The sequence below is a fragment of the Aethalodelphis obliquidens genome, unplaced genomic scaffold (genome assembly GCF_003676395.1).
Source record: "Aethalodelphis obliquidens isolate GAN/ISIS:26980383/991018 unplaced genomic scaffold, ASM367639v1 scaffold62, whole genome shotgun sequence".
Classification (NCBI taxonomy): Eukaryota; Metazoa; Chordata; class Mammalia; order Artiodactyla; family Delphinidae; genus Aethalodelphis; species Aethalodelphis obliquidens.
This window is the reverse complement of record NW_020838006.1, coordinates 4712084-4734487: the sequence shown is the minus strand read 5'-3', so window position 1 is coordinate 4734487 and position 22404 is coordinate 4712084. Positions and strand designations below refer to the sequence as shown.

Sequence of the window (22404 nt, the reverse complement as noted above, 5' to 3'; positions counted from 1 at the left end):
GAGACATGGCCACCAAATGCAATTTGTGATCCTGATTGAATCCTTGAACAGAAAACGTGGAGGGAAAGGACATTAGAGGGACATACTGGGACATTAAAGAACATCTTGGGAATGCGAATATGGGCTGCATTAACTATATAGTATTGAACTGATGCTAAATTCCTTCAGTGTGATAAAGGGATTGCAATTATAGAAAAGAGCATCTTTGTTCTTGGGAGATACACTGGAGTATTTAGGGACTGTCGTATCTGCAACTTCAGGGTGACTGAACAAAAAATAAAATACACAAGCAGAAACTAACACATCATTGTAAAGCAATTATACTCCAATAAAGATGTATTTTTTTTAAAAAACACACACACAAAGAGATACAGCAAGTGTGGCAAAATGTTAAATGGGAAATTTAAATGAAGGAGTCTAGGGACTTCCCTGGTGGTGCAGTGGTTAAGAATCCGCCTGCCGGGCTTCCCTGGTGGCGCAGTGGTTGAGAGTCCGCTTGCCAATGCAGGGGACACGGGTTCGTGCCCCGGTCCGGGAGGATCCCACATGCCGCGGAGCGGCTGGGCCCGTGAGCCATGGCCGCTGAGCCTGCGCGTCCGGAGCCTGTACTCCGCAATGGGAGAGGCCACAACAGTGAGAGGCCCGCGTACCGCAAAAGAAAAAAAAAAAGAATCCGCCTGCCAATGCAGGGGACACGGGTTTGATCTCTGGTCTAGAAAGATCCCACATGCCACGGAGCAACTAAGCCCATGTGCCACAGCTACTGAGCCTGCACTCTAGAGCCCCGTGAGCCACAACTACTGAGCATGCGTGCCACAACTACAGCGTGCCTGGAGCCTGTGCTCCACAACAAGAGAAGCCACCACAACGAGAAGCACACGCACCACAATAAAGAGTAGCCCCTGCTCACCGCAACTAGAGAAAGCCCGCGCGCAGCAACGAAAACCCAATGCAGAAATCAATTAATCAATCAATAAATAAAAAGAATGATCTGGGGCTTCTCTGGTGGCGCAGTGGTTGAGAGTCCGCCTGCCGATGCAGGGGACACGGGTTCGTGCCCCGGTCTGGGAAGATCCCACATGCCGTGGAGCGGCTGGGCCCATGAGCCATGGCCACTGAGCCTGCGCGTCCGGAGCCTGTGCTCCGCAACGGGAGAGGCCACAACAGTGAGAGGCCCGCGTACCGCAAAAAAAAAAAAAAAAAAAAAAAAAAAAAAAAAAAAAAGAATGATCTGAAATCAGTAGTTTTGATGCATCAGAGTTCTCAAAAAGCCTAGAAATTTCTCATGGATACAATAATGGGCTTCAAGATTGTGAATCCCAAGCAAAGATTAAAGTAATCTTTGTAACATGTTAACAAACTGAATATATAGAAATCTTGCCAGGAAAGGCCTCCACTTCCCATCAAGCAGTGCACTCTCAGCAACTTAGAATAAGTCAACGAAGATTTTCTTTAAAAAACCTTACTTATTTACAACCCAAATTTATTTACTTTGGACTCTGAGACCCGTACAGTTTGGACAGTCAGTAGAGAGTTCATATAATGGTGACCAAGAACAATTTGCTGAGAAAAGGAGGAGGCTGCCCAGTTGGGCACATGGTTGTTTGTAAGGGTTGGGGGTTAGAGAGAGAAAATTAATCATTTTTTTTTTGGTCGCACCCCTGCACACGGGATATGGGATCTTAGTTCCCCAACCAGGGATCGAACCCGTGCCCCCTGCAGTGGAAGCGCAGAGTCTTAACCCCTGGACCACCAGGGAAGTCCCTACTTTAAATCGTTTCATAGGGCCGCTTGGATATTAAGACCAACTCCTTCTTCAAAGATGACAAATTTCTGCACCAAATGCCCTGGTTCCTTTGTTCAAACTTAGCGAGTCAATATCTTCCTGTCTGGGATCTCAAAAGACCCTGAAGCTACAGGCAAAACTTGGTGTGTGTGTGCACACATTTATGAGGAAAGGAAGCTTAGATTTCCCTGGTTCTCCACAGACCCCTGACGTCGGCAAAAGGTTAAGGGCCAACGCCTTCTGAGATCTGCTATAATCCCTTCTCTGGGCTTGAAATACCCAAGGAGCTTCAAGCACCCCACAAGAGTACTTTTTAATTCAAAAGAGCCTCTGATTCCTTATTTTCTGTTTCCATCTCTCTCCCCAAGGTTCTGGCTTGTCAGGATGCCAAACTGCCTTTTTGAAGCTTTGTTTCATCTTTTCCTCCCTTGGCCCAGGAAATCTTTGCTCTCAGACTTAAAAACTGACTTTGAACACAGAAGTGGCCCTAAGGTATAGGGAACAGAAAGATCCTGTTAAAGGCACTTGGCACCATAAACTGAACAGCAAACAAAGGCAACACAATTCCACTTTGTACTTTTCCACCATTATTTGTTCCAAGGAGAGAATTAACTTGAAAGTGGTTATCTTTATCTTTTATAGGTTATTTTATTATAAGTGATTATTTTATGCTGTATATAAGAAGTCTAAACTAGAAGTCTAGATTCTAAATAGACTATGCTATTCTTTTTTTAATTGATTTTTAAATTGAAGTATAGTTAATTTACAATGTTGTGTTAGTTTCAAGTGTTCAGAGCAAAGTGATTCATTTTATATATGTGTGTGTGTGTATATATATACACACACACACACATATATATTCTTTTTCAGATTCTTTTCCATTATACGTTATTATAAGATATTGAGTATAGTTTCCTGTGCTATACAGTAGGTCCTTGTCGTTTACAGAGTATGTTATTCTTATGTAGGAAAAAAATTAGAAATTAGTGACTACTCTTAATTCCACCAAAGGAATGAGTCTATTTTTGTGACAAAATTTTCAGCACCAGAAGGAATATTAATGACTAGAGAGTCCCAGGTTTCCATTTTACATATGATATGCAAAAACAAAAGTACCCTGATTTATCCAATGTCACACAGCTAGCTGGCTACAAACTCAAAACTCAGAACCTCTAAAGCCAGTCCAATGTTCTCTGGAATACCACCTGGCTTCTCCACATTAATGCCTCCTGAAAAAAATATTTTTCCTCCTTCTTTGTTTTAGACTATCAATAATAAGAACCTCTGGCTGGAGCCAAAAAGCATTCTTGGAAAACTGTGTAAGCTGTCAGGAATCTCCAGTACAATGTCACCACTGTGCCTGGAGAAGCAATGCTACAGCTCCCCTGAGCCCAAGTGGGCACAAGAGATTCCCCCCCAGCTGTGTCTCCCCTCTGCCCCTCTTCACCCACCTCCGCCCTACCTTGACCATTTCCTGCACTCAGCTGGCAGGTTGGAAGATAAGGCATAAATCTTTTACTCTTATATGGAATGATTTATTGAATTGCCTTGTTCTTAGTTTTAAACAGAAATGAACAGAAATTTCTACATTGTTATTTAAAAGGTACCATGCTGCTTTTTATCCATGTGGCTGTCAAAGTATACTTTTTGAAAAGTTAAACACTTGCCTCTCATGTAAATATAGAGGAGACATGCCAAAGATTTAACTCATTGATGAAGGAATCAGTAGGATGACAAAGCTGGCTCAAAGGAGGGCACAAAAACCGAAGTGGAGGAAAAAAATCTATGGAAAAAACGAACTCTGGAATAGACTAGAAATTCTGATACAAAACTAGTTAGGAAATTCCCTGGCTGTCCAGTGGTTAGGACTCCGTACTTTCACTATTGACGTCCCAGTTTCGATCCCTGGTCAGGGAACTAACATCCCACAAGTTGCGTGGCGTGGCCAAACAAAACAAAACAAAACAAAAAACCCAAAAACTGATTAATGTCCTACAGGGCATAAAGCTTTAGCCTTGATGGGCCTTTCCTACCTGGGAGAAATCATTCACATCTTAATTGGACAAAAATCATTTGCAACTTATTAACATCAGCCTGTTTTTATAGGGCTTGTGAGTGAAAAATGATTTTTATATTTTCAAATGATTGAAAAAAATCAAAAGAAAAATATTTTATGACACATGAAAATTACATGAAATTCAAATATCAACACTCATAAATAAAGGTTTACTGGAACACAGTTGAATGCATTGTTTATGGCTGTGTTCACAATACAACGAGTTCAATAGTTACCACAGAGATCAAACAGCCTGTAAAGCCTAAACTATTTACTATGTGGCACTTTACAGAAAAAAATTGCTGACTTCTGCCCTAGAACATCAGATGATCTTCAGGAGGCTTGTTAGACAACATTCTAGTAGGATACAGAAAGGGCACTCGGTCATCTCTTTTCGCCGTATTTTTAAGTTCTGGATAAATTTTTCTTAAATCTTTCCACCAGTTTTTGATGTTTCTCCCCTTGAGTAAATGACTCCTGTAGAAGAAAAACCTATGTCTAGTGTAGGAACAGCCAAGCTAGATAGAATCCTGGCATTCTTATGGTTAAACCGAAGTACTCCAAAGTGTTTACAAAATACAGGGTAACCTAAGCCAACGTTTTCATTGATTTAAACCAATGCTCCCTTTTGAACACATCTCCAAAAGGAGGAGTAGAAGGAAGAGACACTCACATTTGAAAATGGTGCCGCAACATCCTCTGACCTCGGGCTGTTTGTCTAGGACTTCGGACTGTTCTCCGTGGAAATACACCGGACTCTTTGAAAAATGAACCCAACCACGATGGGTTTAAACTAGCCATGTGATGAGGGGCTGGCTGATAGGGGACAGCAAATGAAATATAAAATCAGGACTGTTTTCATTTTATAAGCAAAGCTGGATGTAAAGAAAAATTCCCGCTCAGGTTTCTCTGGAAAGAGGCTAAGAATTCTGAAAAAAATTTTTAAGGAAAGATTTCAAAAAGCAATGAGTCACATGCCAATTGCATGTCTCATATTTTAGATCTTCCAATACTCAAAGTTTTTAGTTAGGAGATTATCGAGAGTGTGTGGGATTCTATGAACAAGGAACACTGCCAATGACCATGAAATGTGCTGGGGAACACAGACCAGGCCTCCTTGCCTTCGCCCTGGGGTTCCTTGGCATCTCTGACTTCTCCCTGGCTATTCTCATCCAGGGCTCCCTCATAAGCAAACACTCCAAGTCCTTAAATTAGTACCGAAACTATCCCCCAAATTCTTCCCACATACAGATCTTCTTTTCCTATCTTAAACTGCCAAGACCCCCTGAGTTTAAGAACTTTATTTTCTTTAACTACCACAAGCTGGTAATGAAATATTCCTCCAGATAAGGCCGGTGAACAATAGAAGAGATGATCTTTAACCACCATTTTGTGCAAGATGCTGTAACGACACTACTGGGACTTCAGGCAGACAAAGCAACCTGGAGCACCCACTCCAGCAGTGACAGGGCTGAGACCAGCTATGGGGTTGTCTGGGTGAGGCAACCATTTATTCCACAAGGGGAGTTTGAGTCACAAATGTTGCTTCATAGAAGAGAAGAGCCTGGTTAAAAGTTCAAGCTCAGACTGTGTCCATTCAAGGCAAGGAAATGGTGTGATCCCTCTTCCAAAGTAGAGGGCAATTTCCCTAAAATCATCTCTTTACACTAACACATAATACGGGGATTGATTCTTTGTCCAGGGGGCTAGGACACCCATCTCCCGGAAAAACAACCATCTTTTGAGAGCAACCACATAGGGAATGAGCTGAAAAGGTAACCTCCTGAGGTTTATTAAAATGATAAAAACGTGGACATTAGGTGGGCTGCTCTGCTGCCCTGTACCGGCGGGGCCAAGGATCAACAACACACAAAGGCACCCACGCAAACGTGGGCACACACACACCCCTCCTGTGCCTCTGGGGTCGAACGAGGCACTGCTCTTCCCAAGAAAAACCTGGGTAAGCAAGGCGGAGGCTGCAACCCACGGAATCTCAAATCCAGCAGGAACATCTGAAGCAACACAGCACATTATGCAACCCTACGGGCGCCATTCCCATGGAATAACGTCGACAGAGCCCTCAGAGTGAAGCAACGCTGCAGCCCCAGCAGGTCATTTAATAAATGCTCTAGAAGAACAAGTGATCTCCCCAGGGTCATTGGGCCAGTAATGGGGCCAGAAGCAGAACACGAGGCTTGTCTCAAGGGAGTGGCAAAGGGAAACCAGATTCCTACAAAGGAAAACAGGTTCCAACTGGGCCAGGTTGAATAAAGCCACACAAGAACAAGCGTCCACAGTCTGTCCTATGCTTCAACTACCTCAGAGGAGATGGCGTTTGGAAGCCTCAAAGGACAGTGAAAATTCTGAAAGCGAGGAGGAATAGCATTCTTGGGGGAGGAACGGCAAGAGCAAAGACCCAGAAATGGACAAGTGCAGGACATGTGCCACTCGGGAGAGCAGATGAGGCTGCATTTCACTGAGCGCCTTGTTCAACATGAGTAAGGTTATTAAAATAGATGTTGGGACTTCCCTGGCGGTCCAGTGGTTAACACTCCGAGCTTCCACTGCAGGGGGCACGGGTACCATCCCTGGTCGGGGAACTAAGATCCCACGTGCTGTGCGGCGCAGCCAAAAAAATAGAAAATTAAAAAGAAAATTTTTTTAAACAGATGTAATGCTGGCTGATGAGGAAACACGTGGCATTGCTCACCTACAGAGCAAGCAAGAATCCGAAGTTTCTACAACACCGATGGTGTGGCAGTGGGGAAAGAGCTGACGGGACTGCCAAAGGGCACGGCCCTCGTGGAGGGGAAAGCTGGCAAGAGCCACCAAAATGAGAGGAGTTTACCCCTGATCCAGGAGCCCCACTTCTGGGGACCTATCCCACGGATACACCTGCACAAGGGGACCACGGCCATGAACAAGCGGCTGACCAGCAGCAGCCTACAAGCCAGGGCCCAACGACAGGGGACTCGCTGACTCCACCACGGCGCCGCCACCAAGGATGCGGGCAGCCGCCCAGGTGTGCGGACCCGGGGGGTGGCTGGGATGTCTGTACACGGAAAAGTAAAAATAGGCAGACAGACAGAAAGACAGGCAGACAGATATCACAGGAAGAGGAGCTGTGCATAGAGCTTGTTAAGGTAAAAAGGGGTGGGAAATAAAGATACTTGCTTGTATCTGCCTGAAGAAGCAGTTCTCAACTTTGAAACAGTTTTGCCCCCGGAGGCATTTGATGACGTCTGGAGACATTCTTGATTGTCATGAGGCAGGTGGGTGCTTCTGGCATCTAGTGCATATGCACAGGACAGCCCCCTGCCCCCCAACAAAGAACTACCCAGCCCCAGACGTCAACAGTGCTGAGGCTGAGGAACCCCAGCCTAAAGAAATGACAGAAGGATAAATAAGAAGCCTAAGGCTGTCCTGTGTAAGAGGCGGGGTTAATGACAGGGGTGGGGGGCAATATTTCTGTGCACAGCTTTTCGTAATTTTGCCTTTTGAACCATGTAGACATATTACCTAGTATATGCCTGTTTGGAAACTAAGTGCAATTAAGAAAACAGAAACACAAAGTCGTGATGTGTGTGAAACAAGAGAGGCTCCACACTGGGACTCGGGGCCCAGCTCTGCCACACCCCAGTCTCCTCATCTGTGAAACGAGGCACCTCTGTAAGAGGAGCTCCACGTCCCTTGGGAATCTCCTCCAATTCCAAGCTGCCCTGCACCACAAGGAGGTCACGACCCAAGGTGATGTGGGTTGAATGAGGGGGCAGACATTTCTCCCACACACAAACTCAAACTCAGGAATGCTCAGATCTTTTTTTCTGAATATTTTCTCCAATAATCGCCTTGAGAAACACGAAACATTCTCTGTTTCCAGAGCATGTTGTTAAAAATCAAGCCACGAGGTAAGCCTGGACAGAAGAAAATGAGAGCTACAGATCATGGGAGGGATTTAAGGAGATATAATCTCACCTAATTCATAGCCTATATGTTCAATTACCAAGTCATACAGGCTGGGAAAATAAATCCCACTAGCCATCCACAGAATGGCGGCAAAGGCCACCTCCTCCTCTAAAAAATAAATTCACACGGAAGGAACTAGGTGTAAGGGGGCAGGATGTAGGGCCCAGGACTTGTGCCCAGGTCACTGGCTTAACTCACCACAAACCAGGTGGGTGCCAGGTACCTCAGACCTTTAGGTGGGAAAAGGAAAATTCAAGAAATAAGGTTTCCAGATTTCTTCCTTTCCTGGATCCAACTGTGACCATCCCAGTGAGGCCACCACTCATCCCTGCATGACAGCTTGGTAGAAGGGGATGCGGGCTGAACTGGTGTCCTCCCTGTTTCACTTCCAGCTACGTGGCTTTCGATAAGTCACTTAACTTTTCTCCATTTCTTCATGTGATTAAGTGAAACGCCTAAAGACTTGTCAACAGTTGACCTACAAAAAATACGCTTCTCCACCCAAACTCATCTTTGCCTCTCATCTCCCATGAGATTGCCAGCAGAGAAAGAAAATAAAATCTACATCATATTCCAGCCCTACTCAGCCCGTTTTAGTATTTCTCAATCTTCAATAGTACATGGGCCTCTTTAAAGTGAACATAATTCTTACAACAACCCTCAGTGACGGCTAAGCCATGTAATGTCACTATAAATGAGAACTAATCGTACATCCTTTCTTTCTTCTTTTTGGCCACACCTCGCGGCTTGTAGGATTTTAGTTCCCTGACCAGGGATTGAACCTGGGCCCCAGCAGTGACAGCATGGAGTCCTAACCACTGGACTGCCAGGGAATTCCCAAACACACATCTTTTACTTGTAGGTTCCTCCACACTGATACACCAAACCAAACTTGCAATTAAATAGAATACAAAACCATAAATCCAATAAACTTCTAATCAACAACACTAGTTATTTTTCAGTAGCAACATTTTATGAAACCAGACACTCTTTGCAACTGAGATACGGTACTGAAAGTGTGTCAGTTGTTTTGTGTTTACTAGCCATGTCATATCCTGTGTGGAAATACAATTCTCCAGTCACTTTACTCCAGCTGCTGCAAGCCCCTTCATGAACTGTGGCATTACTTGGCCTCACTTGGTCTAATCAGACCCCTATATAATCAGTCTGTTTGTTCTTTTGTCATTAGCCCATGATGGATGACTACAGCTCAGCATCAAGGTGATTGCAAACACAAACACAAGTGTCTGCCCTGAAGATGCCTGGCAACCCTTGGGCAAACTCAGAATGTCCAGAATTTGCTTGTAACATTAGTTACTCAAACATTTTTTTAATTTCTGAAAACACAAACACTGACTCCAGCCTAAGAAACACTGCCATATTAGATCATATCTAAACTCCATAATCTAGCACCAAAGTACTCGAAATTTGGCCCCAGACTATCCTGCTTCACATAGGAACACATTTTAAAAGCAGTTTAAGTTACACATACCTTACACTTACCCACACAAAGGTTTTGTGATTTGGACTGTAATTATTTTGAATGAATTTATTTGGGAAAGAGTTGACATCTGTACAATACTGATGCTTCCCCATTCATGAACACGGTATAGCTTTCCATTTTTTTAGATCTTCATCTTTCATAGCTCTGTTCTATAGAGGTCATATATAGTAAGTTTTAAAAATTATATTTGCAAACTGTTTATTGCTTGTGTACAGAAATGGAATTGACTTGGCCATCTCTATACAGTTGGAGGATACATGAAATAATGAGGATTTTTTTTTTTTTTTTTTTTTTTTCGGTGCAGGGGCCTCTCACTGTTGTGGCCTCTCGCGTTGCGGAGCACAGGCTCCGGACGAGCAGGCTCAGCGGCCATGGCTCACAGGCCCAGCCGCTCCACGGCATGTGGGATCCTCCCAGACCAGGACACGAACCCGTGTCCCCCGCATCGGCAGGCGGACTCCCAACCACTGCACCACCAGGGAAGCCCAATGAGGATTTCTATACAAAGACTAATTTTCTAAAGTATTTATTCAGATTCTATCAATCTAATCAACCTTTAAAAGCCTCCCAAGATGCATTATATATTCTACTAAACTTATATCACACTAAATCCAATGTTCTAATTTAAGTGTATTCTGATTTGGTAGAATAACTGTAGTTCCTATCATACACAATGACAAAATATAAAACTTTACTAGCACCCAATAAATCTAACACTAAAATTTATTTGAACACTAAGAAAATAATTCACCTAGTAATAGTTTAATAGTATTAGCAGCTGAAGTATTTAGTGATTTTAAGAGTAAAAGTAATGATCACATTGGCCCTCAACCTGGTTAGGAACAAAATATCTGGGAAGTTTAAGTAAAACTTTGAAAAAAAAAAATTCATGACTATGTGTCATGCTAATTCTGATAAAGATAAAATATTGAAGAAAAACTTCAAATTGAGAGAACTGAGCAGGTGTGTGTGTGTGTGTGTGTGTGTGTGTGTGTGTGTCTAAGAAAATCGTGGCAATCTTACTGTATTCCTTTCTAGCTGGGAACTTCCTTATCTCATCTGGGTTCAAATATCACAGAAGGTACCCAATAAAAACGGTAGTTATGCACAAGGGATTAATTTCTAAAATATGCAAACAGCTCATACAACTCAAGGACAAAAAAAAACAAACAACCCAATCAAAAAATGGGCAGAAGACCTAAACAGACATTTCCTCAAAGAAGAAAAACAGATGGCCAATAGGCACAGGAAAAGATGCTCAACATCGCTAATTACTGGAGAAATGCAAATCAAAACTACAATGAGGTACCGCCTCACAATGGTCAGAATGGCCATCATTAAAAAGTCTACAAATAACAAGTGCTGGAGAGGGTATGGAGAAAAGGGAACCCTCTTATGTTGTTGGTGGGAATGTAAATTGGTGGAGCCACTATGGAAAACAGTATGGAGGTTCCTCAGAAAACTAAAAATAGGATTACCATATGATCCAGCAATCCCACTCCTGGGCATATACCCTGAGAAAAACATAACTCAAAAGGACACATGCACCCCAATGTTCACTGCAGCGCTATTTACAATAGCCAGGTCATGGAAGCAACGCAAATGTCCATCAACAGAGGACTGGATAAAGAAGATGTGGTACATATATACAATGGAATAGTACTCAGCCATAAAAAATAATGAAATAATGCCATTTGTAGCAGCGCAGATAGAACTAGAGATTATGACACTAAATGAAGAAAGCCAGGCAAAGACAAATATCATGATATCACTTTCTAAAAATCTATTCAAATGAACTAATTTACAAAACAGAAACAGACTTAGAAAACTTATGGTTACTAAAGGGGAGAGGTGGGGGGAGAAGGATAAATTAGGAGGTTGAGATTAACACATACACACTAATATATATAAAATGGTAAACAAGAAGGTTGGGACTTCCCTGGTGGTGCAGTGGTTAAGAACCCGCCTGCAAATGCAGGGGACACGGGTTCGAGCCCTGGTCCGGGAAGGCCCCACATGGTGTGGAGGAACTAAGCCCATGTGCCACAACTACTGAGCCTGCGCTCTAGAGCCCGCAAGCCACAACTACTGAGCCCACATGCCACAACTACTGAAGCCCGCATGCCTAGAGCCCATGCTCCACAACAAGAGAAGTCACCGCAATGAGAAGCCCGCACACCGCATCGAAGAGTAGCTCCTGCTTGCCGCAACTAAAGAAAGCCCGTGCACAGCAAAAAAGACCCAATGCAGCCAAAAATAAATAAATAAATAATAAAATCAAATAACAGGCAAAGATAAATATTTTTAAAATGCACTAATAGAAAAAAAACCCAACTCGAAATTGTTTGAAAAAAAAGAATGTAGGTATATACGTATAACTGAAATCACTTTGCTGGACAATAGAAATTAACACAGCATTGTAAATCAATTCTACTTCAATAAAAAAATATTAAAACTGAAAAAAAATACAGTGGTTACATGCTAGGGACCTTACATATTGTTGTGTGTCAGTTCTCAAAGCAACATGTTGACGTTATTTGTTGGGTGAGTGTAACTACTTAAGCAGAAAAGGGGATTCAGTGGATGTTAGCCAGCTCAAAATAAAAGATGGGAAGCACCACAAATCTGACTCCACTGCACATCACAACTCCAATTCTAACGTGGAGGCAACTGGGTTTCAGAGGGACTGAGGGACCTGCCGCCCTCCCGGAGCTGAGAGGCTCTTCAGGCAGGCTGAGTTCAAATCTGACCTTCCAGGAGACAAGTTCACCTGGAGAACAGTCCACAGCGAGGTGCCTGGAGCTGACGGGATTTCTGTGAAATCTGCACACGGGAAATGGGGCTTCCTGGACAATGCAGGCTGAGGCCCCAGGAGCGGCCTTCCTCCCATCCCAGAGAGGGACGGTTACACTTAACCCCTTGTGTGGGGGAACACTGACTGCCCCAAAGGCTCGAGTTTCCAGAGTTTCTGTGTGTGCCTGTAGCCAGTGACATGGAGAATGAGCTTGGGAAAAAGGCAGGGCCCACAGGCCCATGAGCTAAGGGTGATTTCTATATTTTTAAATGGTTGGGGGAAAATAAGAAGACAAATACTTCATAAAGTGAAAACTACATGAAATTCAAGTTTCAGGGCTTCCCTGGTGGCACACTGGTTAAGAATCCGCCTGCCAATGCAGGGGATGTAGGTTCGAGCCCTGGTCCGGGAAGATCCCACATGCCGCGGAGCAACTAAGCCCATGCACCACAACTACTGAGCCTGAGCTGTAGAGCCCACGAGCCACAACTACTGAGTCCACGTGCCACAACTACTGAAGCCCGTGCGCCTAGAGCCTGTGCTCCACAGCAAGAGAAGCCACCGCAATGAGAAGCCCACGCACCACAATGAAGAGTAGCCCCTGCTCGCCAAAACTAGAGAAAGCCTGTGCACAGTAACAAAGACTAACACAGCCAAAAAATAAAAATAAATAAAATTTTAAAAAAAAATTCAAGTTTCAATGTCTGCAAATAAAATTGCACTGGAGCACACGCAGGCTCACTCAGCTACAGGCTGCCCATGGCTGCCTCACTGCAGTGCAGAGCTGCATGGCCTGCAAAGCCCCAAACATTTTCTCTGGCTCTTTATGGAAAGTGTGCCAAGCCCTGAGTTGAGTGTTTGCTCTCAGGCAGGCCCTGAGTTCCACCCACATTACAGACATTTAATTCTCCCAATGCCCGAAGGAGGTGGCATTGTTCTCCTTGTCAGAAAACCAGAACAGCCTCAACTTCAAAGTCACCTGTGCTACCTTCATTCAAACATTTGAGTACAAAAAACAGGTACCAGGCACTGTGCTAAGTAGGGGGGAACTTAGCAGTGAACAAAACGGATACAGCTTCTGCTTTCAAGGACTTTATATTCGCAAGGGGAGAAAGGCAAAGAGCAGTATGTAGTTATCAGTCGGGATAAGGGATACGGAAAAGTCACCGATCAGCACAGGGTAGTGTGAGGCGGAAGCCAGTTCTGTTGCCAGTCCCTGCTATAAAAAACAAAAAAAAACCCCCCAAAAACACAAACTTTTTATTTTAAATTATAGACTCATAAACAGTACAGAAAGGTCTTGGGTACCCATCACCCAGCTTCTCCCAATAGTGGCATCTTACATTAACTGTAGTACTTTATTAAAACCAGGACACTGATACATTGAGACAGGCACAATACACTTAACTAGTCTACAGAAATTATGTGGATTTCATCCATTTCTGCAAATACTTTTTTGGGGTATACGCTTATGTATAATTCTGTGCAAAGTCCCTGCTTTTTACTACTATATTACCTAACTTCCAACCGAACCGCCTCCAGCATGTACCCGCTGCTGCCCCCGGAAGCAGTAACATTTAGGGGCTGCTCTCCATGTGCCCTGAGGGTCCTAAGCTTCCTTCTTGGGTCAGGTCAGATGTGCCTAGACTGCATCGCTGGAGACTGAAACGCTCCCTCATTCAAATGCCCTGTGATGCCAGACCTGCAACTTCCCTCTACAAGGAAAGGCCGCATGGACCCTGCGTCAGAAGTTTCTCCCAAGCTTCTCTGAGGACAAGATCCAGGACACCACTCAACATTCCTGATATAACTGCCCACACGAGAGAACTCTCAAAAAGAGCCAGGAAGTGGGGCAGGGATAAATTAGGAGTTTGGGATTAACATATACACACTAGTATATATAAAGTAGATAACCAACAAGAACTTATTGTACAGCACAGGGAGCTATATTCAATGCTTTGTAATAATTCATAAGGGGAAAGAATCTGAAAAAAAGAATATATATACGTATAACTGAATCACTGTGCTGTATACCTGAAACTAACACGACACTGTAAATCAAGTATACTTCAATTAAAAAAAGAAAAGAAGGGCTTCCCTGGTGGCACAGTGGTTGAGAGTCTGCCTGCCGATGCAGGGGACACAGGTTCGTGCCCCGGTCCGGGAAGATCCCACATGCCGCAGAGTGGCTGGGCCCGTGAGCCACGGCCACTGAGCCTGCGCGTCAGGAGCCTGCGCATCCGGAGCCTGTGCTCCGCAACGGGAGAGGCCACAACAGTGAGAGGCCCGCGTATCACAAAAAAAAAAAAAAAAAGAAAAGAAAAGAAAAGAAAATTCACACACACACACAAGAAAAACAAAACAGGTACTTTCCTGGTGGCGCAGTGGTTAAGAATCTGCCTGCCAATGCAGGAGACACGGGTTCAAGCCCTGGTCCTGGAAGATCCCATATGCCGCGGAGCAACTAAGCCCGTGTGCCACAACTACTGAGCCTGTGCTCTAGAGCCCGTGAGCCACAACTACTGAGCCTGCGTGCCACAACTACTGAGCCTGCACTCTAGAGCCCGTGCTCTGCAACAAGAGAAGTCACTGCAATGAGTAGCCTGCACACCGCAAGCAAGAGTAGCCCCCGCTCGCCACAACTAGAGAAAGCCTGCGTATAGCAACAAAGACCCAATGCAGCCAAAAATTAATTAATTAATTAATTTTATAAAAAGAGAGAAACAAAACGAGCCAGGAAGAAAACCAAGCAACCAAACAAACTATCCCTCAAACAACTGACTGGCTGCTTCTGTTCCAGTAAGGAGAACTGTAGTACCATTCATTTACTCAATAAAATATTTATCGAGTTCCTCCTGCTTTCCAGGTACCAGAGTACCAAGATGAACAGGCACAGTTCACGACCTCTCTGAGCTGTGATCTTGGCCAGAGGTGGAGGCACACACGAATCATCTAGAATGTCTACTCTAAGTCCTAAATACACTTTTTTCGATGATGCTATAGAATCAGTTACTTAGATTTTTCAATAAAAAACACAACATGATGACTAAAAGGAATAAAAAATTATGAGTGACAAAGCAGAGTGCGGCATTCGTGGGGGGCAGTGCACCTCCCCAGTTCCTGGTGGGTGGGCAGCAGAGAGCGCGGGGCGCAGGTGACACCCCCCCTCTATAGTGGGTCCCTCCTACCCGCCACCACCACAGTGCTCACTCATCTGCTTCCTCCTGCTCTCCCAGGCTAGAGTTTTTCCCATTTTCTTTTGTTAAATTTAAGTGTATATTTGCGTGGGGGGTTATATATACTCCTAAAGCTACTTCAAATCGTTTTTAGAAACAAGTGGGCTACAAATAAAATACCCAGTGGATAATTATAAACGGAGTTTCAGAGAAGACACCAAAGGCATTCTGAATATCCAGAGCATCATTTTCTGGCCAGAAACTAACAGTGCACTGGAGTCTCTGCATGGATTGCCTCATTTCTTTGTTATTCCTCCTCAAAGGCTCTCTGTGCCCCAGTTCTCAAATGGGGGTATGTGCACGTGTGTGAAAGGTACTGAAGATGGTTTTGGTGTCAAGATCAATCCTGGGAGCCAGAGGCAGTAAACATCTTATCACGGGGGAAGAGTCCCAAGCAATGGTCAACATTAGCCACATAGGATGAGCTCAAGAGATTGTGGTTCAGTCCAGAAAGAAGAAATTCAAGTGGGCTTTCCCCTGTTAGAGTCAATTAGAGCCAAGTTCTGCTCCATGACATGTAGCTGTCACGGATAAAATGACACAGATTGTCCCACATGGGAAAAGAGCAAAGAACAATACAGTAAGGAGGGTAATGGCAGTTCCTAGGTCATCACGAGCTTTCCTACGACCTGGGCTAAGGCCCATTTCTCAACCTTTTTTCATGATTGTCCCTCATTCCCACAGAACCTTTGTAAACGTTTTTTCCCTAATGTCCTCCACTTCTCCCCTCCATGAAACATGTCTTTCTTTTAACAAACATTTATTTAGTGCCTATGATGTGTAACGAGATATTTCAAGCCCTGGGGGTATAGCAGTGAGCAATATAAACAGTCCCTACTCTCACATCGCGCTCATTCTAGTGGGAGTATCAGCCCCACAAAAGTACGTACATCAGATCGTCAGATGGTGATACATGTTATGGAGAAAAATAAGGCAGGTACAAGGAAGCCGAGTAGCTGGAGAGGCTGACCCGGGAGCGGAGTGGGACGTGGGGTCTTGTAGACTGAACAGATTTTGGCTCTTACTCCAAATGAAATGGACGGGGCATAACATGACACATCTTAGCAGGATCTCCGTGGCTGCTTTGCTGAAAACAGACTGGGGCTGGGGTGGCAGAAGCAAGGGGATCAGTTAAGAGGCAACTGTAAAAATCAGACAAGAAAGGATGCTGGTTTGGCTGAGGGTGGTAATACTGGAGGTGGGGAGAACTGGTAACATTCTGGGTAGATTTTAACTTTCTTTTCTAGTATAACCAAATCACCATCATCACAGCTAAAAAAATTAACAGTGATTATTTAATACCAATACTCAGTCAATATTCAAATATCCCTGATTATCTCATAATTGTTTTTACCATTGGCTTGTTTAATCAATATCCAAATAAGGTCCCTATAATGTAACTCGCGGACATTTACCTCTTAAGTCTCTCTTAATCTATAAGGTTTCTCTCCCATTACTCACTTTATTTTTTCTTTAAAATTTGTTTTTTGAAGAAATTGGGTAATTTGTCCTATAAACACAGTCTGGATTTTGCTAACTGCATTCTTTTTTTTTTTTTCAGATGTTGGGGGTAGGAGTTTATTAATTAATTAATTTTTATTTTTGCTGTGTTGCGTCTTCGTTTCTGTGCGAGGGCTTTCTCTAGTTGTGGCAAACGGGGGCCACTCTTCATCACAGTGCGCGGGCCTCTCACTATCGTGGGCTCTCTTGTTGCGGAGCATAGGATCCAGACGCGCAGGCTCAGTAGTTGTGGCTCACGGGCCTAGTTGCTCCACGGCATATGGGATCCTCCCAGACCAGGGCTCGAACTCATGTCCCCTGCATTAGCAGGCAGATTCTCAACCACTGCGCCACCAGGGAAGCCCCCTTTTTTTTTTAAATTAATTAATTTATTTGTATATTTTTGGCTGCGTTGGGTCTTCGTTGCTGCGCACGAGCTTTCTCTAGTTGTGGCGAGCGGGGGCTACTCTTCGTGGCAGTGCGCAAGCTTCTCATTGCGGTGGCTTCTCTTGTTGCGGAGCACGGACTCTAGGCACGCGGGCTTCAGTAGTTGTGGCTCGCGGGCTCTACAGCACAGGCTCAGTAGTTGTGGCGGACAGGCTTAGTTGCTCCACGGCATGTGGGATCTTCCCAGACCAAGGATCGAACCCGTGTCCCCTGCACTGGCAGGCAGATTCTTAACCACTGCGCCACCAGGGAAGCCCCCACTAACTGCATTCTTGTGAGTCCTTTTAACATGTTTCTCTGACCCCCATATTTCCCGAAAATTGGTACTTAGCACTGAGTTGCCAATGAAACATAAAAGAAGAGACCTATACAAATCTGGGAAGATTCAGGGGAGAGGTCCAAGCTGGAGACAGAAATTGGTAATCATAGGGACTTCCCTGGCGGTACAGTGGTTAAGAATCTGCGCTTCACTGCAGGGGGCACGGGGTTTGATCCCTGGTCAGGGAACTAAGATCCTGCATGCCGCGTGGTGCGGCCAAAAAAGAAAAAAAGGAAGTGGGAGTCACAGACATTGAGAGAGAGCATTTAAAGCATGATTCTGGAGATCAATAAGCGCAGACAGACAAGAAAAGTGTTGTAAGGCCTGAATCCCCGCACTCCCATGTTTAGAGTTGGGGAGATGAGGAGCACATCCAAGGAGATAAAAGAGAATGAATTTAGGACAATGACCCCAAATCCAAGAAAAGAAGGTATTTAAAGAAAAAAGGAGTAGTCAACTGTGTCAATGTATTACACAGCTTCAGTAAGATGAGGACTGAAAGTTTACTGTTGGGTTTGGCAAAGTGGATGCCAGTGGTGACCACAGCTGGCTGGGTGGGGTAGTGACAGGCTGACTGGAGTGGGTTCAAGAGTGAATGGGATGAGAAAAGTACAGGCCAAGATCCCTGATGAACACAGATGCAAAAAATCCTGAATAAAATATTAGCAAACCAAATTCAAGAATACACAAAAGGGATCATACACCATGATCTAGTAGGATTCATTTCAGGGATGCAAGGATGGTTTAACATCTGCAAATCAATCAACATGATATACCACATTATAATGAAGGATAAAAATCATGTCAGTAGATGCAGAAGAAGTATTTGACAAAATTCAACATCCATTTATGATAACTCTCAATAAAGCTCTTTGACATCAGTCTTAGCAATATCTTTTTGGATATGTCTCCTCAGGCAAGGACAACAAAAGCAAAAATACAAAAAAAAAGGGGGGGTCTAAACTGAACTAAAAAGCTTTTGCACAGCACAGGAAACCACCAACAAAATGGAAAGGCAATCTACTGAATGGGAGAAGGTATTTACAAACGATGTATCCAGTAAGGGGTTGATACCCAAAATATACAAAGAACTCATACAACTGAACATCAAAAAAACAAACAACCGATTTAAAAAATGAGCTAAGACCTGAATAGACATTTTTGCAAAGAGGACATATGGAATACCAATAGGCACATGAAAAGATGCTCAACATCACTAACCATCAGGGAAATGCAAATCAAAACCACAATGAGATATCACCTCACACCTGTCAGAATGGCCATCATCAAAAGGACAAGCAATAACAAGTGTTGGCCAGGATATGGAGAAAAAGGAACCCCTGTGCACTGTTGGTGGGAATGTAAATTGGTGCAGCTACTGTGGAAAACAGTATGGAGGTTTCCCAAAAAATTAAAAATAGAGTTACCACATGGTCCAGCATTCAAATTATGGGTATTTAAGCAAAGAAAAATAAAAACACTAATTAGAAAAGATATATGTACCCCTACGTTCATTGCAGCATTATTTACAATAGCCAACATATAGGGACTTCACTGGTGCAGTGGTTAAGAATCTGCCTGCCAATGCAGAGGACATGGGTTCGATCCCTGGCCCGGGAAGATCCCACATGCCGCGGAGCAACTAAGCCCATGCGCCACAACTACTGAGCCTGTACTCTAGAGCCTGCGCACCACAACTACTGAGCCTGCACGCCACAACTACTGAAGCCTGCGCGCCTAGAGCCCGTGCTCTGCAACAAGAGAAGCCACTGCAATAAGAAGCCCGTGCACTGCAATGAAGAGTATCCCCCACTTTCTGCAACTAGAGAAAGTCCGTGAGCAGCAACAAAGACCCAACACAGCCATAAATAAATAGATAGATTTTTTTAAAAATAGCCAACATATGGAAGCAACCTAAGTGTCCATCAACAGATGAATGGATAAAGAAAATGTGGTGTCTATATACATATATACACACATATACAGTGGAGTATTAGCCATACAAAGAATGAAATCTTGGGAATTCCCTAGTGGCTTAGTGGTTAGGATTCGGCGCTTTCACTGCCATGGCCCAGGTTCAACCTCTGGTCTGGGAACTGAGATCCCACAAGCCACGCAGCATGGCGATAAGTTAAATTGAATTTAAAATAAAATAAAGTAGGGCTTCCCTGGTGACACAGTGGTTAAGAATCTGCCTGCCAATGCAGGGGACACGGGTTTGAGCCCTGGTCCGGGAAGATCCCACATGCCGTGTAGCAACTAAGCCCGTGAGCCACAACTATTAAGCCTGTGCTCTAGAGCCTGCGAGCCACAACTACTGAGCCCGCATGCCACAACTACTGAAGCCTGCGCACCTAGAGCCCGGGATCCACAACAACAGAAGCCACCGCAATGAGAAGCCTGTGCACTGCAACGAAGAGTAGCCCCTACTTGCCGCAAGTAAAGAAAGCCCATGCGCAGCAACGAAGACCCAATGCGGCCAAAAATAAATAATAAAAATAAATAAATTTATAAAAAATAAAATAAAATAATGAAATCTTGCCCTTTGTGACAATATGGATGGATCTAGATAGCGTTATGCTAAGTGAAGTAAGTCAGACAGAGAAATACAAATGCCATATGACTTCACTCATATGTGGAATAACAAACAAAACAAATGAACGTACAAAACAAAACAGAAAAAGACTCACAGATACAGAGAACAAACTGGTGGTTGCCAGAGGCGACAGGCAAAATAGGCAAAGGGGATTAAGAAGTATAAACTTCCAGTTATAAAATAAATAAGTCACAGGGATGTAATGTACAGCACAGGGAATACAGTCAATAATAATGTAATAACTTTGTACGGTGACAGATGGTTACTAGACTTACGGTGGTGATCACTATGCGTACACCTGAAGCTAATATAATACTGCGTATCAATTATAATTCAGTTTTTAAAAGAGCAAATGGATGAGAGGAATTAGGAAATAAAGACAAGTCTTTCAAGAAGTTTTGCTGCAGAGTTCCCTGGTGGGCTAGTGGTTAGTATTCAGCGCTGTCACTGCCGTGGCCTGGGTTTGATCCCTGGTCGGGGAACTGAGATCCGCAAGAAAGTTTTACTGCAAAGAGGAACAGAGAAAAGAGTGATAACGCGAGGTGCATATGATCTTGAAGAAATTTGCTGTTGTTTTCGAGAGGGGTCCCATGAGAGCACAGTCTCCTCATGCAATTTTAATAGCACAGACAAATCACTCCCAGACATAGAAAACAAACTTATGGTAAGCAAAGAGGAAATGGGGGGCAGGGAGAAATTAGGAGTTTGGGACTAACATATACACATATGTATATACTGTACACAAAACAGATAACCAACAAGGACCTACTGTACAGCATAGGGGGCCATATTTAGTAACTTATAATAATCTATAATGGAAAAGAATCTAATATATATGTATATGAATATATATACACACGTATACGAATCACATTACTGTATACCTGAAACTAACACAATACTGCAAATTAACTATATTTAATTTTTAAAAAACTGTAAATTTACTAAAAAACAATGAACTGTACACTTAAAAACAGGTGATTTTTTTTTTTTTTTTTTTTTTTGGCGGTACGCGGGCCTCTCACTGTTGTGGCCTCTCCCGTTGCGGAGCACAGGCTCCAGATGTGCAGGCTCAGCAGCCATGGCTCACGGGCCCAGCCGCTCTGCGGCATGTGGGATCTTCCCAGACCGGGGCACAAACCCATGTCCCCTGCATCGGCAGGCGGACTCTCAACCATTGTGCCACCAGGGAAGCCCAAAACAGGTGAATTTTATGGTATGTAAATTATACCTAAATAAAACTATTTTTTAAAATACCACAGATAAACCATATATCTATTTGTGTACTATACGTATATATGCACTTATACATGAAAAGAGTAAGATTTTTTTTTGTTCCCCCCCACTGGGAACCAGTTTTCGCTCCCTTGCAGATAATATTGCCTCCGTTGGGAATGCATGTGCTAAAGTAACCAAAATGTTCCAAGAGAAGAATCCAGCTACCTGACTCCTCCTACTTCCATTAATGTAAAATGAGTTCTTTGCTAGCCAAGGAAAGTGTTTTCAGGTATAGCCACCAGATGTATTCCAGGGAAAGCAGAGCTTATAGCTACATGTGTACTTCTACACAAAATCCTCCCGTGGTGGGGATACTAGATAATTCCATATTCTGACAGTCATACATAAAGGCATCAAACCTCAGTTTTCCCCAAACAAAGACAGGAGTTCCAGGGTCATTCACTCTCCAAACAGTTGGGTGCAGTGAACTAAGCACCCACCATTTGGAGTCAGAAAGACCTGGTGTGAATCCCACTTCTGCCACTTCCTGGTTGTGATCTCAGATCCCCACAACTTCTTTTAGCCTCAGCTGTGAAATGGGATAAGGGTAGTTCCAGATATAGTGGGCTCATGCTTTTGCCTGTTTTCTCTCTCCTTGGAGAGCTACCTTTTCTGCAATGTAATTTGAGAGGGGATGACTCCATCTCCTGGTACCAGAAGTAGACAGATGACCCAGGTGTGGCCAGTGTGTTCTATCTCCTTGTCCATACTGACTGGACCAGGAATGGCCATACGACTTAAGGTAGGCCAATGCGAGACCTCCTCCAGCACTTGGTTACCACTATGAAGAAAAAGATTCATGTTCTTTTTTTTTCCCTGGAATCCGTAACTATAAAAATAATACTGAACTGTGGGTGGCATCTTTGTCATCATGTAGAGAAAGCCTTCCTGAGAACAAATTCTACACAGAGAAAAGCATGGC

The 22404-nt window shown here is 43.8% G+C and overlaps 1 protein-coding gene and 1 long non-coding RNA gene across 2 annotated transcripts in view; one reads left to right on the top strand and one right to left on the bottom strand.

Moving 5' to 3' along the window:
* The window catches only part of CMTM8 (CKLF like MARVEL transmembrane domain containing 8), a 91169-nt gene that overhangs the window by 43350 nt on the left and 25415 nt on the right, over positions 1-22404 (bottom strand). The gene's annotated exons all lie outside the window — the stretch shown is intronic.
* Positions 1230-20695, top strand: LOC113610261 (uncharacterized). The gene is made up of 3 exons (XR_003429013.1): positions 1230-1240; positions 7033-7037; positions 20601-20695. It is a non-coding gene; the product is annotated as an uncharacterized LOC113610261 (long non-coding RNA).